This window comes from Macrobrachium nipponense, chromosome 17, assembly GCF_015104395.2.
Source record: "Macrobrachium nipponense isolate FS-2020 chromosome 17, ASM1510439v2, whole genome shotgun sequence".
Classification (NCBI taxonomy): Eukaryota; Metazoa; Arthropoda; class Malacostraca; order Decapoda; family Palaemonidae; genus Macrobrachium; species Macrobrachium nipponense.
This window is the reverse complement of record NC_087210.1, coordinates 31018829-31041328: the sequence shown is the minus strand read 5'-3', so window position 1 is coordinate 31041328 and position 22500 is coordinate 31018829. Positions and strand designations below refer to the sequence as shown.

Here is a 22500-nt window from a genome sequence, read left to right as displayed (position 1 = left end):
CTATATATATATATATATATATATATATATACGTCGAGCTACAAATTGTCCTTTAATATCCAATTCGCTTTACCTCAGAATTAATATATTTTCACATATGTTAACTGAAGAGGAATTATTTAGTTGTTAATAATTTCCTCCTCTCGTGGGTTCGAACCATCGCCCAGCGGACTGAGGAGAAATCAGGACTCCAGTGACATATCGACTCGGCCAACAATGTCACTGGGCACCGGTTCGAACCCACGAGAGGACGAAATTATTGTCAAATAAAAAATTCCCCGTCGGTTAACATATATGAAAATATATTAATTCCGAGGTAGAGCGAATTGGATATTAAATGACATTTGTAGCCTGATGTATATATGAATCATGGTGATGTAAAAATAAAAATATATATATATATATATATATATATATATATATATATATATATATATATATATATATATATAATTAATTGTGTATATATAGTCTCTCTCTCTCTCTCTCTCTCCTCTCTCGACCTTGGCAGAGTAATTCTGAACTTTTTCTTCGCAGCGGATCCTTTTGACGTCACTGACGAGACATTAGACACAGGCCAGTGGTGCCAAGTCTTGATTTTTTTTCTTTTTATCACCCTAAAATTGTTGATAAGTTTAACGGATTCGTTTAAGGAAGCTAATTGAGTCGTCTAAAGGGACGCTAATTATCGCTGCCTGCGACCTCTCTCCATTTCCCGCCATCGAAGTCTCTCTCTCTCTCTCTCTCTCTCTCTCTCTCTCTCTCTCTCTCTCTCTCTCTCATCCCCAAACGTCACTTCTCCGTATTTATTTTTTGCTTTTTGTTAAGGATCACTGGCATCATCTTGACCTTGAACGAGCATCCCATGCTCTCTTTGTCTTCGACCGCTTCGAGATATTGTAGAGAAGGTATATAGTATTGCTTTGTATTGTTTTCCTGATATTTTGATGATTAGAATGGTTGTGGGGTTAATGTAGCTTCGGTATTATGGTAAGTGGTGGTGAATGAATCATCAGCTTCTGGGAATGATGTCACGCGTTTAATATTTCTTAGATTTTTTATTCGTTGATACGTCATGGTGTGTATGTGAGTTTGTGTATGTGTGTGTGAGTTTATTTGCTTTTCCCTCTGTCGAGGATTCTTCTGTGGTCGAGCTGGATGGCTGCCAGTTTTTATTGATTCCTTGGGAGTTGTCGATACTGACCTTCGACAACATCTGGAATTTTAATGATTTTGCTTGTTGGATTCTTGATTTATATTTTATGGTATTCATAGCTATTTTAGTGTCATATTGAGTTAAATTTTACTTTTATAACACATGTGAAATACTCTCTTATTTATTTTGTCCGATTACCCCAGACTATTTTACTATCTTTCTTATAAAACATTAATAATCTTCATTGTCATTAATTTACCTTTTTTGCTTATTTGATATTCGTGTCTGTCCATTTATTTTTTTATGCAGAAGGTTTTCCATTTTGTCCATGGCAGAAATTCCTGAATTTCTTTGTAGTTCGATTTACGAATTTGCGACGATAAGCTACGATTTACTTTGGAATCACCTTCAGAATTGACCGGTTTCTCACAATTCGTTAGGCTTTGTTGAAAAGGATTACTTTTCCCTGTGATTACCCTGCGATTTGTGACAAGCTATACCTATTACGGATGCTGGAAAGCAGAAAACAGAGAAAAATTTAGGTTTATAAGTGGTTACTTGCGTTGGTGTAAGTCTGCGTCGTTTGCTGTACTGAAGGACATGAAGATGGAAATGAAAAGATGATTTCATAAGTCATGAGATGACGAATCTCTTAACAGGAAAATTTGTGAATGCTTGCAACATATACTAGCTAAGGAGTAGAAGTAATCTGTGTGAACCTGGCAGAGTTTGAGAATGGTGATTCCTGAATAGCCACACAGAGAGAGAGAGAGAGAGAGAGAGAGAGAGAGAGAGAGAGAGAGAGAGAGAGAGAGAGAGAGTATATATCCTGGTGAAGAATTCTAACGATAATGGTTCTTTGTTGATATTGCATAGATTCTTCGTTGACATTTTATTTTGTAACCTCTACTATATTCTGATACACATTTGATAACTTTCAGAAGATACCCATTACTCGGTAGTCTGTTGAGTGACCGTAAATTGATTGCTGTAGGTATACTACGAAAGAATAAACGTAAGACTCCAGAGAAGACTGAGTGGTAATGAAGCCAGTAATGATTGTGTATTTGGCTTTAACAGGCGGTATAAAAAACCACCACACTGCGTCGATGAATGTAAATTCATCGACGCAGATTCTCTTGAGGTAACATGCAGCTAAATGAGGTGATGAGGTAGTGGGCGGACGGCGTAAGAGTATGGCCTCTTCAAGAAACCGTCGTTAACTCAGGACTGTTTTCTGTACGGTGCTGGACTTCTCATGCATAAAATCATACTTCCTAATTGTTAGAACTCGGATAGCAAACTAAAGCGCCGTAAGGCCATCAAGAATTCAGGTTTGAAGCTCACAGATAATGCTCTGATAAGGAGAATGCGAGACATGCATCTGAAGAAGGATCTCAGAGCAGGAGTTTGGAGCGTCGGTAGGAATTGTCTGTGCTCTTTATCTGCTTCCGAGCCACAGACGTCGTGAGGGCAAAGATACGCGCGTGATGTCCCAGGTCACGTGACCGTAAGCGAGAAGTGTGTGTGTGTGTAACTGTCGAGGAAAAGGTTCGTCATGACCTGAGCCAGTTGCTTCTAGTTTACTTAAGTGCTATGTCCAGCGTCAGGTGATGATCAGAGTGACAGGTATTGGTGAGTATAATAATAATAATAATAATAATAATAATAATTTCTATATTCTGCTCAAGGCCATATACATGGAATATACAAAGAATAGACAATAACATACAGTCTAGATACATAAGATAACATGATAAAAAAATAAAACCAAAGATTAATCAGCAATATATCCATATTTGCTGAGGTAGTATAAAAGAAGGTAGTCCAAATAATGGTCATACCGGTACTAAGATTGAGAATAATTAAAAATAGAATGTAAAAACTATATTGATTATATTGTTTGGTATGAATAAGCCTTTCCTTCCTGCATTTGTAATAACTTCATTGACACTTGTTTGCCATTGCAAGTTTTTTCTTCCTAAGTCTTTGGTTATTCTACAGTCTGCAATATTCTACCACTGTGTAAGGACACTTCAGCTTATGCTACCACTGTGTAAGGACACTTCAGCTTATTCTACCACTGTGTAAGACACTTCAGCTTATTCTACCACTGTGTAAGGACACTTCAGCTTATTCTACCACTGTGTAAGGACACTTCAGCTTATGCTACCACTGTGTAAGGACACTTCAGCTTATTCTACCACTGTGTAAGGACACTTCAGCTTATGCTACCACTGTGTAAGGACACTTCAGCTTATGCTACCACTGTGTGGAAGGACACTTCGGCTTATGCTACCACTGTGTAAGGACACTTCGGCTTATTCTACCACTGTGTAAGGAGACACCAGCTTGAAAATGAGCAAACGTATGACAGCATAATTAAATCAGATCAGTGATGTTTTGGTACCTTTTCCTACGACTTTCAGAACATTTACTCATACACACTATAGTCTTGTAAGGCATTATTTACGAAATAGGCGTTAGAATGAAAATTTTATTTCGGGTGTTGTATATTCCAGTATTGTATGTGTTCAACACCCCCCCCCCTTCCCCCGGCCCCATCGTGAATAACTCAAGTTGAAAGGCAAGTCATAATGATTAACACCTTACAAACAAAACAAACAATGATTAACGCAACGAACAATAACCTTACAGTTGAGGATTGTTGAAGGATTACACCATACGAGTGGCATCACTGAAAGCCATACTTTTTGTGTCCCCAAGGGCACCACTACGAATTTTTCATATATCTATTCGGCGACTTGATTCAAAATTTCGAGCTTGGTCGAAAATGTTTTCGACCTCTGACCAACTTCCTTCCCGACGCACCCTCACTCGTTTCAGACTGTTTCAAAAAATTAAGTATATCTCAGTTTTACCAGACCACTGAGCTGATGAACAGCTTTCCTAGGGCTGGCCCGAAGGAGTAGATATTTTTACGTGGCTAGGAACTAGTTGGTCACCTAGCAACGGGACCTACAGCTTATTGTGAAATCCGAACCAAATTATATCGAGAAATGAATTTCTATCACCAGAAAAAAATTCCTCTGATTTCGCGTTGGCCGAGCCGAGAATCAAATTACGGACCACCGGATTGGTAGCCGAGCGCGAAAACTATTTGTCTAACGGGGAACTCGGACTGTTTTAGAATCGCAATGGTCGAGATGGAGTTCGTGAGAGATGGAAGTTTTGATACCCGAAAAACCAGCTCAAAAATGACCCAAATCTTAGGTCTTTTGCGAGTCAGGGTAGAACACGGGAATGTGCGGCGAGAGTGAGTGAGCCAAGACCCGGAAACTTGAAATGGCTCCAAAGTCGTGATTGAAGTGATTCTGTTGAGGAAAGAAATGTCGAGAGGAGGAGACTTTCATTGGCGCCTCTCCTTCACAGACCATCCTATGACGTCGTCATAACCACTGCAAGGGAGATTGGCTTTGTCCTGGAAATCTTATTAGCCTCGTATTTTCGTATATCAGTAATCGGATTTGTTAACCTGTTCACAGCTTATTTTCATCGTTGTAATCTGTAAAACTATGCTATTGACACGAGCCGTACTGAAATAGAGGAAAAGATATGGAGATGGGAAAAAGACGTAAAGAGGATAAAAAACGATCGAAGTGGGAGAGAAGGAATAGATTCCAGCGTAAGTGGGTTATATGTGGTGCGAATTGGAAGCCGGTTCTTAAAATAGACACAAGTCTGGGCGATTGAGGTCACTCGCTCGTGATTACACGATTTCCGATGGTTTGCCGAATACCGTCATTATTGCGGTTACTGATACTGCGATGATCGTTTTCGTGAGTGTATTGATTACTGTTGATGTTGCTTTCTGTTTTTTTTTTAAATCGTCGTCATTATTATGACCGAATAATGATTTTATGTGACGACACGTAGTGAAAATATATTTCGGGCTACTTCAGAGAACTAGAATGATGAACGAATCTTCCTCTCTGGTCTCTGCCTGGAAGTCGTCCCTTGGGACACGCAGATATGTCTAGACTCCATAGTGTCTAGACAGGTGGAATGTGGCACTCATGTCTTGTCAACACTGTTTGACCAGGCAACGTTGATAATGAAAAGTACTTGATGCATTGAAAAGTGAATTACGTTATAGATATTCTCTTTAACTTGTGTAACTGTAATACTGAAAAAATTTATCAAATTAACATATTTGGTATGATTGCTGTAATGATACGAGACTCCTCGATTTTCGTAGTTGTCTTTGTTGCGTAAAGCAAACAGGGGAGATTTTATAGAAATCTTAGGTTGAAGGAATTTTGTTCCCGAGTTTACTCATCCCCCATCCCCCTCCCTCCCTGCGGAGTAGCTTATGTAAGCACTCCAAATCCCAGAGGATAGGGGCTGGAGTAAGGGACATCCGGATCCTCTTCTCGGGAGGGTGATGCCAGGGGTGTCCCTTTTTGGGAACGCACCAGAGGGGGGCGCTCATTCCTGTCTTTTTTGGGGGGAAATTGGGGGCCGTCTTCACAAACTTTTTAGGCGAGAGATACAAAAATCCAGAAAATTATGACCAAATCGTGCTAATAATGCGGAAGAAGAAAAGGAGGAGGAGGAGGAGGTGTGTTGTAATGTTATTAGGGTAAGGAAAACCGAGAGCAGTGTAATGAAGCGAACGTGACTCGAGGGAACCTCGTCAGGAACGATATTCCTAGATGTTCTCGTTGCTGCCGTCTGTTATAGCTTTCGTATGTCGACGGACAGTATTATGGATCTGGGAACAAGTTACGGTAGCTCGTCGTATGTTTATTTTAATGTCCTCATAGGATAGACCTTTTTTAAGATTCATGCTCAAGATGGATGGTGTTATGTCGTTTTCCAATTGGAATTCAGTATGAAATGGAGAAGGTTTGAACTATACCTTTCCTAAAAGCTTCGAGATATTTAAACTAAAACTTCCACGGGAAGGAAATTCTCCAGGATAACCACATTTGTATTATGGAATGTCAAATTGTCTCCCCTCTCTGGAAAATAGAAATGCGGTGTCTAGACTTACGTCCTCACTCACCCCGTCCCATAGCTGTAATATTCAACCCAACCGGCCTCCTGCGCTTCATCTTCACTCACACACGAGTCTTCATTTTCATTTTCTCGAAAATTGGAGTTGGCTTTTATGAAAGGCATTCTATCCTGTCAATTTCCTTTCCATATCGTTTTATGACGAAAAAGCTATTTTATAGGAGTGAGACCATAAAGACGATTTGATCACTCGACGTTAACTTGGAGCACGAGAATCCTTAGTAATGGTGCCTGAACAAATCTTGCTTCAAAATAAAATCCATCTTACGAAACCGTACCGCCATATACCATATACACCTCCCCCCCACCCACCACTTTATTAAGATTTGTATAGGATTATAAGAGAAGCGGTTGCAATACATTCAGCGGATAACATGGCTTTGTGCAAGTGAGATCTGGGGTATAGCCCAGCCGATCAATCAAGCTGGGTCGGTGATCGGAATGCAAGAATCAGGCCGCGGAATCGACGCCTCTCTTTCTTGACCTCTTCCAGTAGTGCAGAACACTAAATGTTCTTCGGTGGAAAGTGAATGGCTAAACCCCTAGCAGCCTGGCTACACAATTTCATGTCGAAGGTACAAGTATCATCTGAGGGAATTCTGCCCCACCCAGTGTAGCTGGGTGTTCCATGAAAGAATATTCTTTGGTGCGGTTCTCTTCCAGAGGAGTGAAATTGATAGCAACCCTCAATGCTCATCTGTACCTGGATTATTGATACCTTTATTCACTGACGATTCTCGCGGCTACATACATAAGTATATACGTACATATTAAAGAGAGAGAGAGAGAGAGAGAGAGAGAGAGAGAGAGAGAGAGAGAGAGAGAGAGAGAGAGAGAGAGAGAATTTCAGGTGTTTATAGAGATTTTAAAGGGCCTGAAATTGGCTGAACGTTTGACCATATATCTTTGTTTTTTCCCAAGATATAAATGTTTACAAACAAATGATGGAATCTCAATAAAAAAGTTTTTTTTATGATCATTGCCAGTTAGTTACCTTTTGCTACGAAAGCAGCTGAAGGAAATGGTAGACCGAAAAAGTCGATGTAAAATTCTTTTTGCCATCTCTCATATGATTTTGTAGCGATTTTGAAAGAAATAACGTAATCAGTAGCTTTGCACGAATAGGGTAACTGTTTTCTATAATAAATGACAGTGGAAGGGAACGAGTATGATCTGAATGCTAAAAATGAACAAGGAGAAACCCTTCATTGTGCAAAAACTTATAATAAAGTACAGCACAACGACTTTCAGCCCAGACGCATATGCTGTGATGTTATATACACACCTTTTCCACCTTATTGATTACTAGACGAGTCATTCATCGGGGCTGATATGGTACGCGGGTAGTGTTATAAAATGTAAATGATTACAGATGACTGCATGGGGGAATATCAATATATTAGGAAAAAGAAAAAAAAAAAAAAGTTGAAATCGCAAAAATGTGCGAATATAAATTGAATCCACAATTAGGAAAACGTTTAAGTAAATTTGATGTTTCATTTTTAAACAGCTTTTTATTATTTTCGTTTCAATTTCTCATTGTATCTTTATCGCCTATTCTATGGGTATTTGGAAGGGGAAGTTTAAATACGTTTTGACAAATTTTTGCAGAAATTTCTTAGGTGCTACAAAGGCTCCAGGTCTTTTCTTTGCCCAGTCTCCTTTTCGATTCCGATGGGGTTAGTGCTGGATCAAAGACATGCGGCCGATGTTTCATTTTTCTTTCATTTGCATGCTCACCGGCCTTAAGGAACCAACCGGCAAGCCTCGGTACCTAGTTTGGACCTACCTGGTGCAGGAGAAATTGACCCATCGTTATTGGGGAAGAAGTTGGGACATGATTCTCATCTTGATCCGGAGAGAAAAGCCGACACCATTAAGATATATCGCTAAGGTGAAGGTCTTTTGTCGTCATGTCAAATAAGCGGACCAAGTTTATTTGTGTACAGAAAATCATAGCGATTTTTCGTCAACATTCGGCATAATTACTGAGAGCAGCTTCAGGAAGCAATATCAGTACCATACCCACACAGTTAACGGTGTCGATGAGACAACTTAAGCGCTGTTGCCCGCAAGTTCGGTATCCCTATTTTGCTAACGGCAGGGTCGAAGGTGTACAACGTACCAAATTATAAAAAGACATCAGGAAAGCTGTCTAGAGCACTTGCATGACCATTTTTATTGTTCTAGACTGAAAACATTGTACATGTACACAATTATGTACAGCAAGAAATCCTATAAATTTTCATATATTCTTTTTACCTCGGCTTACACTGTACCATAATCCAGCCCAAATTGCTCATGGCTTCTAATCTGTAGATTGATTCCCCCATTCCATATCAACCGATGCACGTGTTTTAAATACACACACACACACACACACACACACACACACACACACATACACACCACACACATATATATATATATATATATATATATATATATATATATATATATATATCAATGATAGGTTAGACAAGTTCCTGGGTATTCTGCCAGGTGAGCTAAGATAAAATGTCACCAGTGATTTCAGTGACGTCAGTGCATTGCTCATTTCTTACTCGATCTTGTATCCAGTTCTTAGGTCAGAATTGACGTCACTGCATTCAGTAACAAATTTAGATAACACCAGAAACCACAAAATGAAACGATCGTCGAGGTTGTTCTCTCTCTCTCTCTCTCTCTCTCTCTCTCTCTCTCTCTCTCTCTCTCTCTCTCTTGATTTGAAGCTGTGATGGTAACGGTAATTTTTCCTCACATTAACATTCATAAAAAAAAACTAATACTCAAGATGATGATTTTTTCGCGATATCAATGTAATTGGTCGGTTTGTTCGTTTGGTTTACTGTGACAGTTTCATTGCTTGTTAGACTGTCGACGATTGAGTAAATTGTGCAAGAGGTGGACCTCTTGATTGCCAAAAAGAGATCTGAATCAGGTTAAGAACACTTTCGCTTGGGCTGGGGTCGTTAGTGGGTGGGTTGTTCTGCAGTGGCGGAGGTTTGTGGTTTACGTACGGATTCCGTACGCTCATGTTATTATTATTGGTAGTAGTAGTGGTAGTAGTACTTTTTCAAGTATTCCCAGCTGTAGGCCGTTACTATGCCTTTACGGCCTTTATTCCTTGTCCTCATATTTCCATTTTTGATATTCGAGTGTAAATATTTCAGTTAGATGCCAGCTAGCCCTTTGCTCTCTAACCTGCATGTGCGTAATGTCACTACTTTTGGCTTTATCGAGAGGTTGTTTATATCCTCAGTGAGGTTTGTTTATGGATAGATATGCAGAGAGTATTAGGTGAGGGGTTGGGAGAGTGGCGTTTTCATGTCTACTTATTGTATTCGGAGCCTTTTGAGAAGACTGGCAGTTTTGCCTTTGTGACGCCTTTGTATGACAGAAAAAAAGGGATAAGAGGAAGTTCTTGGCTTCACGAAGAGGCAATAAACAGCTTATTGAAAGCGAAAGATGTAAGAACTGAAGGAAAATGGGGAAAAAAGCGGATAAATCTTGGGAAGAACTACTGGCGCGTTGCAGTATATTTATTCCTTGGCTCTTGGAGAGGAGCATTTCATTGCTTTTTACATCAGTAAACAAAATTTGAAGTAGGTTATGTATTCAGCGGCGTCTTGTGTGTGCAGAAGGCCCAGAGTTTCCAGCAAGGTCTTGATGACTGTCATTGATTTTATCGTGGGTGGGTCATTATTGATTTATCCGGTTCAGTGTGTGGAACCAAAAGTTCTTATTTTAGTTGTTCCTAAGTAAAGGAATTTAAACTGTAAACGGATAGTAAACTTAGAATTTAATTAAAAGCTTCCCTGAATGAAATCTGCTTGATGTTACGCCTTATCTCAACCTCGTGCCGATCTGGGCAATAAAACTGTGCTCCTTGGCGTAACGGCTTGCTTTGGCGAAGGCAGATTTATGTTTTCTGAACGTTTTCTCCATTTTGTGTAGTATCCTCTTGCTTTTTACTTTGTTAAAAGTACAATACAATGTTCTGTAATGAAAATTGTTTACATTTGTTTTTGAAGACAATATCCCCTATTAACTGGTCTCAGTGATCTTAAGAGGCAGTGATTGCTAAAGATACAAGTCAAACATCATACCTTGCTTCTAGCCTGTGGCTAGAAGCAAGGTATGATGTGTTTGTTGAATAATGAATCATTTTCTCGCTTGCAGTGTCTCTACTTTTAATGTTCAGTATTAATCTATATCTCTCGTACTCAGTTTACCGATGGCAGTTCCAAGTATCACCGAGATGAACAGCTTAAATTTGATTATAGCGATGGCAGTTCAAGTGTGACTCGGATTGACAGCTTCAATCTTGATATGTCATGCATGTCGTGAGAGTCCTTGAGCGAGTTGACAAGGCGCCATATTTTAGTTCCGGAAGATATATATTCGAATGCAGCAGCAGCAGCTGTCTTGTCAAAAGTTTGTGCGACAGCAATGGTCCCGTGTCGAATTTCGAAATGACAGTGGAAACATAACCTCCCCCCCTCTTGAAATGTTTCCCCTTCTTGTCTTTGCTTGTAACAAATACTTAAGATTTTGACGGCTGTCGTATTTTATCCAGCGGTGAAACCTTACCTAAATGTTGTCTTTTGCAGTTTTCAGCAGTTTAGAAATATAGTTTGAACTGCTTGCTCTTCATTTTGAAGCATAACAATTTTTAATGCATGGTGTATGTACACACACACACACACACACACACACTCACACACACACACACACATATATATATATATATATACATCGGAATTAATATATTTTCATATATGCTTAACCGAAGGGGAATTAAGCATATATATATGAAAATATATTAATTCCGAGGTAGAGTGAATTATATATATATATAATATATATATATATATATATATATATATATATATATATATATATATACATATATATATATGTGTGTGTGTGTGTGTATTGAAATATGTATGAAAGTCGGGTTTTGAATGTGTGAAGGAATTGTGAAACTCGTTCATGAAAGTCCCCTGCTGGAAAGCAAGTGAGGGTTTGGTAGGCCTGGAAACGTTTGCCAATAGCAGCATTACGTCGTGTTTATCAACGCTACCACTTTAAGTAGCGCTGTCTCGTGCTGTTGATTGTGCAGCGGCATGGTTGCTTTTGTTTTGTGATTTCGTATTTGAAATTCTCCTGCCTCTTCTTGTCCTGACTTCTTCGGTTCTCACTTCGTCTCGCTTTTGGTCAAAGTTGTTATCACGTGGTGTTCGTTGAAGCTTTATCGTCCTTGTCCTAACATTCGCTCTTCTTGCAGATAGCTCTCTTTCTGCACTTTTTTTTTTTTTTTTTTTACATATATCGCAAATATACGAACAGGCGACTTGTGTATCCACCCCCCCCCCTCTCTCTCTCTCTCTCAGAGCATACTGCATACAAGCCTTTACCCCAAAGCGAGAACATCGGCAACAGCAGTAGTAGCAGTAGAAGCATAGTAGATACCCCATAGTCAATGCCACCCCCTTCTCTCTACGGGAAACTCCAAGGGGAGACTCCTCTCCCCCCCCCCCCCCCCCCTTATCTCTCCCCTCTGCTACCTCCGACGTTAAGCTAGCACCGGGATGGATGTATTTTTTCCAGTGGCTTATTATGATCATCGGATGTAGAAGTTCCGGAAATAATGGAAGGAGGATGAGAAAATTTTTTGTATTATTTTGGTGATATTGACCTTCGCATCTCTGAAAAACAGTATCTGATTTTGTAGTTGTTGCAGGAATTTGACGACGTTGATGAACTTTTTCTTATATGTTCTCTTTGTCTTTGCCGTGCAAATCCGAAAATACGTTATTTTTTATAAGTTCTTTTGTTCCGAGCGGTTCTTCCACGTTGATACCTGGCTTTCCTTGTGTCATGAACGTTATCGAATGTTGTCGTCTTTCGTACATGTGCACCGGTACTTTTGCTTCTCTGGCGTTATTGCTTGGTTTTGTTTCTTTTATGTAAAGAATGTAAACCAAATCTGTTCACCATCTGATCGGATCACACACACGGCGCTGGCAACCGCGTGGCCGTGTGTTCGCTCTGCCGAAGGGGGAGGAGGAGGAGGAGGAGGTGAGGAGGAGGAGGAGGAGGAGGAGGGAGGAGGAAGGAGGAGGGAGGAGGAGGAGTATAAGTAGTCGTCTGGGGGTAGTAGCTCTAGATGGCAGCAGTTGGCGTGTCTCGTGTTATTGATCAAGAGCAGAGAGAAAAGCCCGGCACATGGACCCACGTGGAGAGAGAGAGAGAGAGAGAGAGAGAGAGAGAGAGAGAGACACGCCAGACTCACGCTGAAGTGGGAGGGATGGTGGCAGAGGAGCGAGTGTGTTGTAGGAGGGGGGTGGGGGATGTTCGCGTGAAGGAGGGATGGTGGAGGAAAGAGGGAGGAAACAAGTAGGGAAGAACTGGGAGTGGCTTTTGGAGGAAAGTTTCCGTGAGAGAGAGAGAGAGAGAGAGACCTTGGCTAGTAGGCAAGGTATAATATAGTGAGGTATAACCGGACAAGGAAAATCATAGAAGTCATTAAGCGAGATGGAAATTTTCACGTCTAGTCCTGGAAGAGGCTTGGTGGATTGCTGGCAGGATATAATACATGTATATATTCATTACTAGAAAGTGCCTGGTCATGTCACAGTGTGTTACAATTTAGTGATTTTGTTCTCGTTTGCAGGAAGCTTAAACTAGGGGTCCGATCTAATGCTTTAGTGTTATTCAAGACTTCCGTATCGAGTAAGATCTCGATCAAAGTTTAAAAGCCAGAAGGATTCTGGATGGGCCACAGAGGAACTGCGACTTTCACAGTCGAGACCAACTGATAATATATCAGGAAGAAAGTGAAGAAAAGCATTTTTGCAAGGTGAACGCGTCCGGTGCTACTCTGGGAAATAGAGTAACCGCTGTAGAGAGAGAGAGAGAGAGAGAGAGAGAGAGAGAGAGATAATTCTATGGGTTAGGAAGAGGGAGGCCGTAGAGAAAGAGGGGGTTGGGTGTCAGCATTTGGTCCCGATAGCAATAAAGTTGGCACAAACAGGAAGACTAGAAGAGAGTGAGTGTTTAGGCTGAGAGATTTAAAGGGATGCTATAAGTTTGAGGGACGTCAGGGTTACGAAGCTGAGGAGTTTGTGAAAACAGGAGGAAGGAGAACAGAGGGTCACTGTGTGTAGTTTGGCCAAGAAAAGGTGTCCGGGGCTCACCGATAATCCCTGTGAATATTGCGTGCTTCAGATTATTATTATTATTGTTCTTTTTTTGCGGGGATGGGTGGTTGGGGAAGCGCTCGCACCATTCACTTTTAATGGTGTGTAGTATTCACCACCTACACCAACTAGCTACACAGTCTACGGATACCTTGTTGCTATCTTCTTTTGTGATGCGTGTTATCGATTTGAAGGAGGGCTTCTTCCACGTTACCAAGATTGTAGGGATGGCGATATCATTTATCCAGTGGGTGTCAATACTCCCTTACTATTTGGAGTCTGCGCAGAAGGCGGCGATGCTTGAATGGAAGTTATTTTGGCTGTAAAAAGAGGTTGCGTGGAAACCGGGGCCACCTCTCGTTTATTTCCCTTATTGCTAGGATCCGTGCAGTTTGGTGGTGGTGGTGGTGTTGGGGTGTGGTCTCGGAGGAGGAGGAGGAGGAGGAGGAGGAGGAGGAGGAGGAGGAGGAGTAACGAGAGAGATGGGGGTGTATGCAAAATAGGTAACATTTTCTTTTGGAGGACTTATGTACAATCTATATTTTTTAGTGGAATATTGTTATATGAGACTACCTTTTTTCAAGACCAAGGTGGACATTGTTGGCAATAAGATCTAAAGAATGCTGTTTCAACCATGGTTGACGAGGCTTACCAAAGGACTAAACAATCTGGAAGTGGAGAGTGTATTGTCTTCCCCTTCTTTCCAGCCGTTGTGTATATTATAGCTTATCTCTGTCCATAGGAGTATTAAAATGTATTTACTTTTAGCGTTAAAATAATTCCTACGTGGATCAAGTACATCAAAACATCACGTCATTAAATTAGTAAAGAAAGTTGTGGGCGAATTTTAACGGTGAAATGTCTCCTTTTCCCCTGAACCCTTCCGGAACTTTGACCAAAATGCAAATGAAAATTTCCCCCTTATCTTTTTTTCTTTCTTCTTCTGTCATTCCATTAAAGGCTTTGGGATATTGCGGTTGGGCTTTTCACTGTACAGCCAAGTACCGAGCAGGTTTGCAGAGTACCTAAGCATCTCTGTGGAAAATAGTTTAATTTTGCTTTTCATTTTTGGTCATTTCTAGCAAAACATGTCTGATAAATGATAAATGCAAACTAAAGTAGAGGGTATTCTAACAAAAAGTAAGGAAAAGAATATCATATAGTAATAGATGGACAAAAAGAATAACAGAATTGGTCTCTGGAGATTGCAAACGAAGAAGGGGAAGGAAGAGAAGACGATGGATTGACGAGCTAAGAAAATTTGTCGGTGTAGAATTGCATAGAAAGACCACAAACAAACTGGAATGGAAGGACAGGTCTGAGGTCTTTGTCTTGCAGTGGACTAACAATGGCCGATTCTGATATATTGTGTGGTGTGTCTCAGGAGCTCGTGGGACTCCCAAACAAACACTTTTGTTGCAAACACATAAGCTTTCCTGATCATCGTGGCTCCACATCATTTATCCAGTATTTTCTGTGTCATTCGACAAATGGGAAATATCGCATGAACACTTTTCTATTCACTCTTTGTACTCTCATAATATGATGTCACTTCGGAAGTGTACTTGCCTTGCCAGACCGCCAGTGTTGGTCCGCCGATGAAGAAAGAGAGCTGATTAATGGCGTTGGGTGATGAGGTCCAGTTCATGCATGTGTGGAGAAAGGAAGAATAGGAAAGAGAATGATCTCCGTAGGGCAGTGGTTTCCAACCTTTCCCAATTCTCGCCCCCCTACATTGAATGCACGTTCTCTGTGGGGCCCCCCTCCCCCCCCCCCCCCACCACCACCACCACCCTTCCTTAAATACTGTAATTTACTGGCATATTCCGGCACATGTCAACATTTCACAATAATATATATATATATAAAATTCCTTGATATGGAATTTGAAATAGTTTATATATTTGGGCAACTAAATTTCATATTTATACTGAAATATTTTCTCAGTATTTTAAAATACTGAATTCCATCATGATTAATAGTTTTCAGATGTAATTATTCCCTTCGAGCCTTCCCCACCGTAGGGTGGCCCCCCCCCCCCCCCCCCCCACAGGTTTTGGAACCACTGCCGAAGGGGGTTAGTGCCAGGCTTGGACCTCATCTTTTCTTCCTCCATCTTACTTTCCACCCTCTCCCAACTATTGATGCATAGTGCAACTGCGAGATTTTCCTCCTGTCACACCTTTTAGACCCCTTCTACACTCAATTTCCGTTTCAGCGCTGAATGACCTCATAGTTCCCAGTGCTTGGCCTTTGGCGTAAATTCTATATTCAACTTAACGAAAAAGAACGATAATAATGAAGAAACGTAAGCAATATTTCTGTCCGTAAAATTTTTTTAGATATATAAAGAAAAACGCTCCCACGCCAGTGTAATTGCAAATTGAACCCTTTTCAGCACGAATAAGGTTTTTTTTTTTTTTTTTTTTTTTTTTTTTTTTTTTTTTTTTTTTTTTATCGACTTTTCCCCGTGTTTACATTCTTTCCGTATTGAATTTAATGGCCTCGATGTCATCTGTCATTAACAGCTGCAGCAAGGAAAGTATAAATAGTGCAGCAGAAAACATTCTTGTAGTACTTCATGTCGATTCAAAACCATTGTCATGAGAGAGAGAGAGAGAGAGAGAGAGAGAGAGAGAGAGAGAGAGAGAGAGAGAGAGTTAGTTCGTATCCTAATGAATTTGTTTATTGGTCATTAACCACCGCCGCCACCTGTTCACTAATCATCGGGTAACGAATGATTAAATTCGTCACTTTTGAACATCTGAACGCTTCCTTGTGCAGCTGCACAGCATTCCCCACCACGAGGGGACGTGGGCGGAATGGCCGGAAATGGTTTCCTCTTCCTTTATTGCATTTATCGAAAGCAGGTGTTTGCAGGTTCGCGATGCCATATGCCATGGACTGACTGGCAGGCGCCGCCGGCTGCCTTTGTGCATCATTGGTGCTGGTAGGATTGTGGATGGATGCTTAGTTGTCGGTCATTATCAGTCATATATTCGGCAACGAAGTTCTGATGAAGCTGTCACTTCCATCCCTTTTAGCAGAATATCTGAAGAACGCTTGAATAGAATTTGAAGAAGTTTGGCGAGAGGATTCATATGATGACCCTCTCGAAAGGATTTACCAACGGTTATTGCCCTGGAACAATCTCGACTTTGTCGATTCTTCGCAAAAGTTATTTTTCCCGAGAAGGTCACCGGATGAACATGCAAAGTGGAATCGATCCATGTTGTTCCGTTGGCTGTAACGGATTTTCTGTCTGTTAATTTTTTTTTTTTTTTTTTATCAGGGGGGGCGGGGTTATTCGGTCGGTTTAGTTATTTTAGTTTCCAGGTGTTAATTGTAAAAGTTTTGTTTGCTTGTGAAGGACTTCTTCACATTTAATTTTATTTACTTCCTGTTTATTAGCAGCTTATATATATATATATATATATATATATATATATATACATACATACATACATACATACATACATACATACATACATACATACATACATACATACATACATACATACATACATATTTACATTTTCCTCTTTCCTCTTAGGCGTATGTTCTGATTATCATACTATTTGGTAAACCATTTTTTTGTGGTAGAGTGGTTTACATGCTTGTATATTTCACTTGTTCTAGTCCTCCTTCCTTGTTACTCTATCGAGGGAGAGGGAGAAGGGTTGCTGGAAGAAAGATGCGCGAAACTTGTCATTTCCCCCATTCACCCTTCAGAAGGCGTTCACTTAAAGGTGACGTCACTTTGGACTTGTCGTACGACTTTTTATTTTTATTAATTTTTTTTAAACTGGCCTCCTTTGAACCCTGCTGTTTTGAATATGCCGAAGTCGGCTGACTTTTTCCTTGGATTCTCACGACAAGCTCCAGCTACCGAGCTACACAGCTTTACCGTTAAATCTGACATATGTGAAGGAGTTCTTTTCATTTAGCTTATTATGATTTTAGATCATATTGTGTTTTCGGTGATTATTTCCTTTTTACTGCCATGTTTAACTTTGCTTCTACTTTGTGCATGGATAATTTTCGATTAGCTGTGTATTTTCAAAGTGAATGCCGTGGTGAAGCAAACACTTTCACAATACTAAAGTTGTTTACAGAGTAACTTTAAAATTTAATAATAATTCTCTTTCAGGAGATTCACTTTTTTTTCAGGAGTTTCTTGTTCGGATTTTTTTTTCTCTCTGAAACGAAGTCTTTTTTTTCACGTTTGAGCTGCGTCTCGTGTGAATATTTTGAGGGCATATCTTAAGTTTGTACGGCCCAATTTATGTCTTATTTGTAATCATATTGCTTGTATACGAAAGCAGAATGCATCCTGTGTTACTTTACTTATATATTTAAACACGTATCAAAGTTTTGTAATTAAGTCTGATTGAATGCTTGAACACTAAGAATAATTCTGCCGTAATTTCCAGTAGATTTCGTCATCAAACAGTGGTTATTCGTATGACATACGGAAGGAAATACTTTTTTTTTTTCTTTTTTTTTAGGTAGATTATCGCTATTATTCATACGGAAAACATCATATAAAAGAATGGCCGGGAAAAGAATCATTTTAAGAAAAATGTATTCAGCAGATTGACATGAAGTACATTTGAAGAGGAAACTACAGTTTAATTCCACAAAAATTATTTTTATCGAAATTACATGAAGGAGGAAGAAATAACTATATGGTCATATAGTAGTTGTTGAAAGTAAAAATTGGAAAAGGGGGGAAACCTTTTCATAATCCTGTTTCTTATCATATGACGTCAAACATGGACGGGAAAAGTCAGTTGACTCCATTCGAAAAGATGGAAAGATGGCGAACACACAGCATGTCATCTCTCTGGCTGTCTATCGATCATGCAGTTGCAAAGGAGGTTGAGTGAAGCAGTTGACTAAGGGGATCTCACACACACACACACACACACATACACACACACATTTTTATTTGTTACGAGTTTTACGTTCATTATCCACCCATTGTTGGTAGTTTTCTTTCTTTGACGCTTCCGAATATAATACGTACATACATATACGCACACATCCACATACATGCGTTATTGACTATGTGTGTATGTACACGCGTAAGCACGCAGAAGCATAGGCACACACACACACTATATATATATATATAGATATATATATATACATATAATGACTGTTTAATGTGAATGTTCAAGATTAATAAGGCAAAATGATTTACAAACTAAGCAAACAACGAATAATTCCACAATATATCATTCATGAATTCATGAGAAATCTTTTTTTGAAAATATTTAGCAAACAATATAAAACGTAGTATATCACAAAAAGGAATTGTTCTAGAGGCTAATACTGTTCTTTCGTTAATTTATATTTATTAACAATTATTACTTAGATGATGAAAACGGTAACGCTTACAAATGTTCATAACTTTGCATTTTGATGGGAGCGCGGCAAAATGATTCTACCATTTTTCAGTTTGTGGACACACACACACACACACACACACACACACACACACACACACACACACACACACACACACACACACACACACTCTTGAACAATAACAGAATTGCGAAAACATATCACGCTAATATTTGTTGTCTAATTGATAATAATTATTACACTCGTTTTGTCTATACATATGTTTCTTTATTTGTATTATAATTTATATATATATATATATATATATATATATATATATATATATATTATATATATATATATATATATATATATATATATATATATATTATATATATATATATATATATGCAACTGTAATAGCCACAGTGCCGTCTTAAACAGTTCCATATGCATGTGGTAAAAAAAAAAGTGACCAGTAGATTCTACTTATATATATTATATATATATATATATATGATATATATTATATATATATATATATATATATATATATATATATATAAATATAAATGTATACAATCTCTATTGTCATAACGTAGCTTTTGTTTCTTTTGTGATGTGTGGACTCGCCGTCATTTCCTTGAAAAGTGAGCGCGCGGCGTCTCCCCTTCTTTCCAATCCTTTTATGCTTTCACGCCATGGACTGACTCTGCACTTCGCTCCCCGTCATTCCTCTCACAGAAATTGGTATGCTGAAGTGCATTTGGGCGAGTGGTGTTTGCACCGTGTCACTCTCGTGTTTGTTTATATTTTATTCATTTTTTTTATTTTTGTTGTTGTTGCTGTTGTTGTCAGGTTTGTGTATGTTGCTGTGTGCCATGAACTCGCGAGTGTGTGCTTGAGAGAGAGAGAGAGAGAGAGAGAGAGAGAGAGAGAGAGAGAGAGAGATAGAGAGAGAGAGAGAGAGAGTTTAGGTGAACAGATTTGATGAATAACAATAGTGGTCACCTTTTTAATAGCAAAAAAAGTAATTTGAAGTTATATAGCACATGATATTTAAGGAAATGTAAAACCATTTTAGCTTGCTTTTCAAAGTGTAATCATCTACCGTACATGAACATACACGCATGCTTTTGTTTTTTATATATATACATAAATATACATAGTAAATATATGTATTATATATATCATAAGTGTATAATATATATATATATATATATATATATATATATATATATATATATATATATATATATAAACATTACGCTACAACTGTCCTTTTAATATGTAATTCGCTCTATCCTCGGAAATAATGTTTTCGTTATGTTGACCGAAGGTGAATTTTTTGTTGAAAATAAATTCGTTGTCAACTTTTTATCAACTAGAAATACCCCTTCAGTTAACATGCATGACAATATATTATTTCCGAGTAGAGCGAATTGATATGAAAAACACATCTGTGGCTTAATGCTTGTATATGAATCACGGTGATATGATAAAATTAATTCAGATATATATTATTATATATTATATATAGTTAATATATATATATATAAGATATATATATATATATATATATTATATGGTATATATATATATATAATTTATATATATATATTATTATATAATATATATAACACAATATATATACACACACATATATATATATATATATATATATATATATATATATATATATAATATGTGTGTGTGTGTTTGTTTGTGTACACACACACACCACACATATATATATATATATATATATATATATATATATATATATACACATATATATTATATAGATGTATGTATGTCGTATGTATGTGATATACGCATACACACATATTTCCCCTTAAAGGTTCATATTGCAATGTAAGTTATTCTTCATTTTCTCGGTCAACATTTTTACAACGAGATTTAGAGGCCAACGGGGTATTAACACATTTTTCAAGGTTAGCTGAGCATAATTGGTTTTAACGGAGCGTGTCAATATTAACGGGTATTCCTTTGCCTTTGAAGATGGTGGGTTTCGAAGAAAGCTACGATAGTAAACGTTATATTTGTCTCTGCAGTAGTAAATCAAGAAATAGCCTGTGTAAGGGCTTCTCTGGCTAAGTACTAGTGTCTTCATAAGCATGTCCGCCATTGATATTGTTAATTTTGATCATTATTAATGATGATTGGATTTCTTTTATAACACACCAAACTTACTTTACCAAGGATTCATCCGAATGTGTTACAAGATGCCTAGTAAAAACACCAAGCCAGGGAAACTGGAAATCCATAATATTACGGTGGCTGTACTCGGTTGCCTGGTGGTCACACAACGCTGCGGTTTACACAAATGCAAGTGGTAGAACATTGTACTGGCATACACATACATACACACATACACACACTGGAGAAATGATACACTATGATACTCTCTGTTTGGTTAATTCTGTGACGTGGCCAGTATTCGATATTGAATGACTCCTGTGATGTTGAGGCAGTTTTAAATTGAAAATACCATGGCAACCCACTAATTTTGAAACAACGAAAGTGATACTGTTGTTGCTGTACAGTTAGTTTGGTCGTATTTGTAGCCACGAAGTTCTCTTATTTCTGTATTAGTCCAAATTAAATGTTACCCAATTGTCTGGATGGCAAAGTTTCTGTCCTTCATGCGGTTCACGCTTGCCATCGATGCGTCAGACGTATTTCCCGTAGCTGGATAGAGAAGCCGTTAATTATCTGTTGCATTGTTTGCGGTTTGAGATGAATTTGCATTGTTTGCGGTTTGATGAAATTCATCTCCCAGTTACACGTCTGCGAGGCAGTCGCTGTATTGACAACATTATTACGTTTGTAATAGTATATCTGTATGATTGCAAACAATTGCCAACCATTCAGAAGTACCTATTGACAACATTATTACGTTTGTAATAGTATATCTGTATGATTGCCAACCATTCAGAAGTACCTATTGACAACATTATTACGTTTGTAATAGTATATCTGTATGATGGCAAACAATTGCCAACCATTCAGAAGTACCTATTGACAACATTATTACGTTTGTAATAGTATATCTGTATGATGGCAAACAATTGCCAACTATTCAGAAGTACCTTTTTTGGGCTTGAAATTCGCACAGGGAGAGGGAGATGTAAATTATTCATAGTATCTAACTTAGCCGTCAAGTTACTACGTTATCATAGCCCATGAATATTAAACATTTACAAGATTTGATGTAATCAATTCGGTTTCGTGGTTTAATGAAAAGAAAGAAAAAAATTAACACGCAGTAGCATTCAGGTTATCATTTTTTTAATCTTCCGCTTCATGAGCGAAGTATATATATATATATATATATATATATATATATATATATATATATATATATATATATATATATATAGTATATATAAATTCAGTTTAAATATGTATATATTAAATATGTACATATTAATGCGTTCGCTAATTTAATGCCACCCACACTAATGTACATAAAGTTATCACCAAGCAAATCATAAAGGTGATCTCAAGATTACAAGATTAATAATGAAACGAAAATCCCAACCAATCACATCAGAAGCGCAGGATCAACTTGACCGGATCCACGATAGACCTGATAAGATAAGCGGAGTAATCTGGTATTTTAAGCTTTGATTTTTTTTTTCTTTTATCTTCATGTTGCTGTTTTAGTTCATGCCCTCTTATAGTTTGGTAAGTCTCTCTCTCTCTCTCTCTCTCTCTCTCTCT

At 38.3% G+C, this 22500-nt stretch overlaps 1 protein-coding gene across 5 annotated transcripts in view; it reads left to right on the top strand.

Moving 5' to 3' along the window:
- LOC135196163 (DISP complex protein LRCH3-like) overlaps positions 1 to 22500 on the top strand; it is a 333559-nt gene that overhangs the window by 212236 nt on the left and 98823 nt on the right. The window lies entirely within an intron of this gene.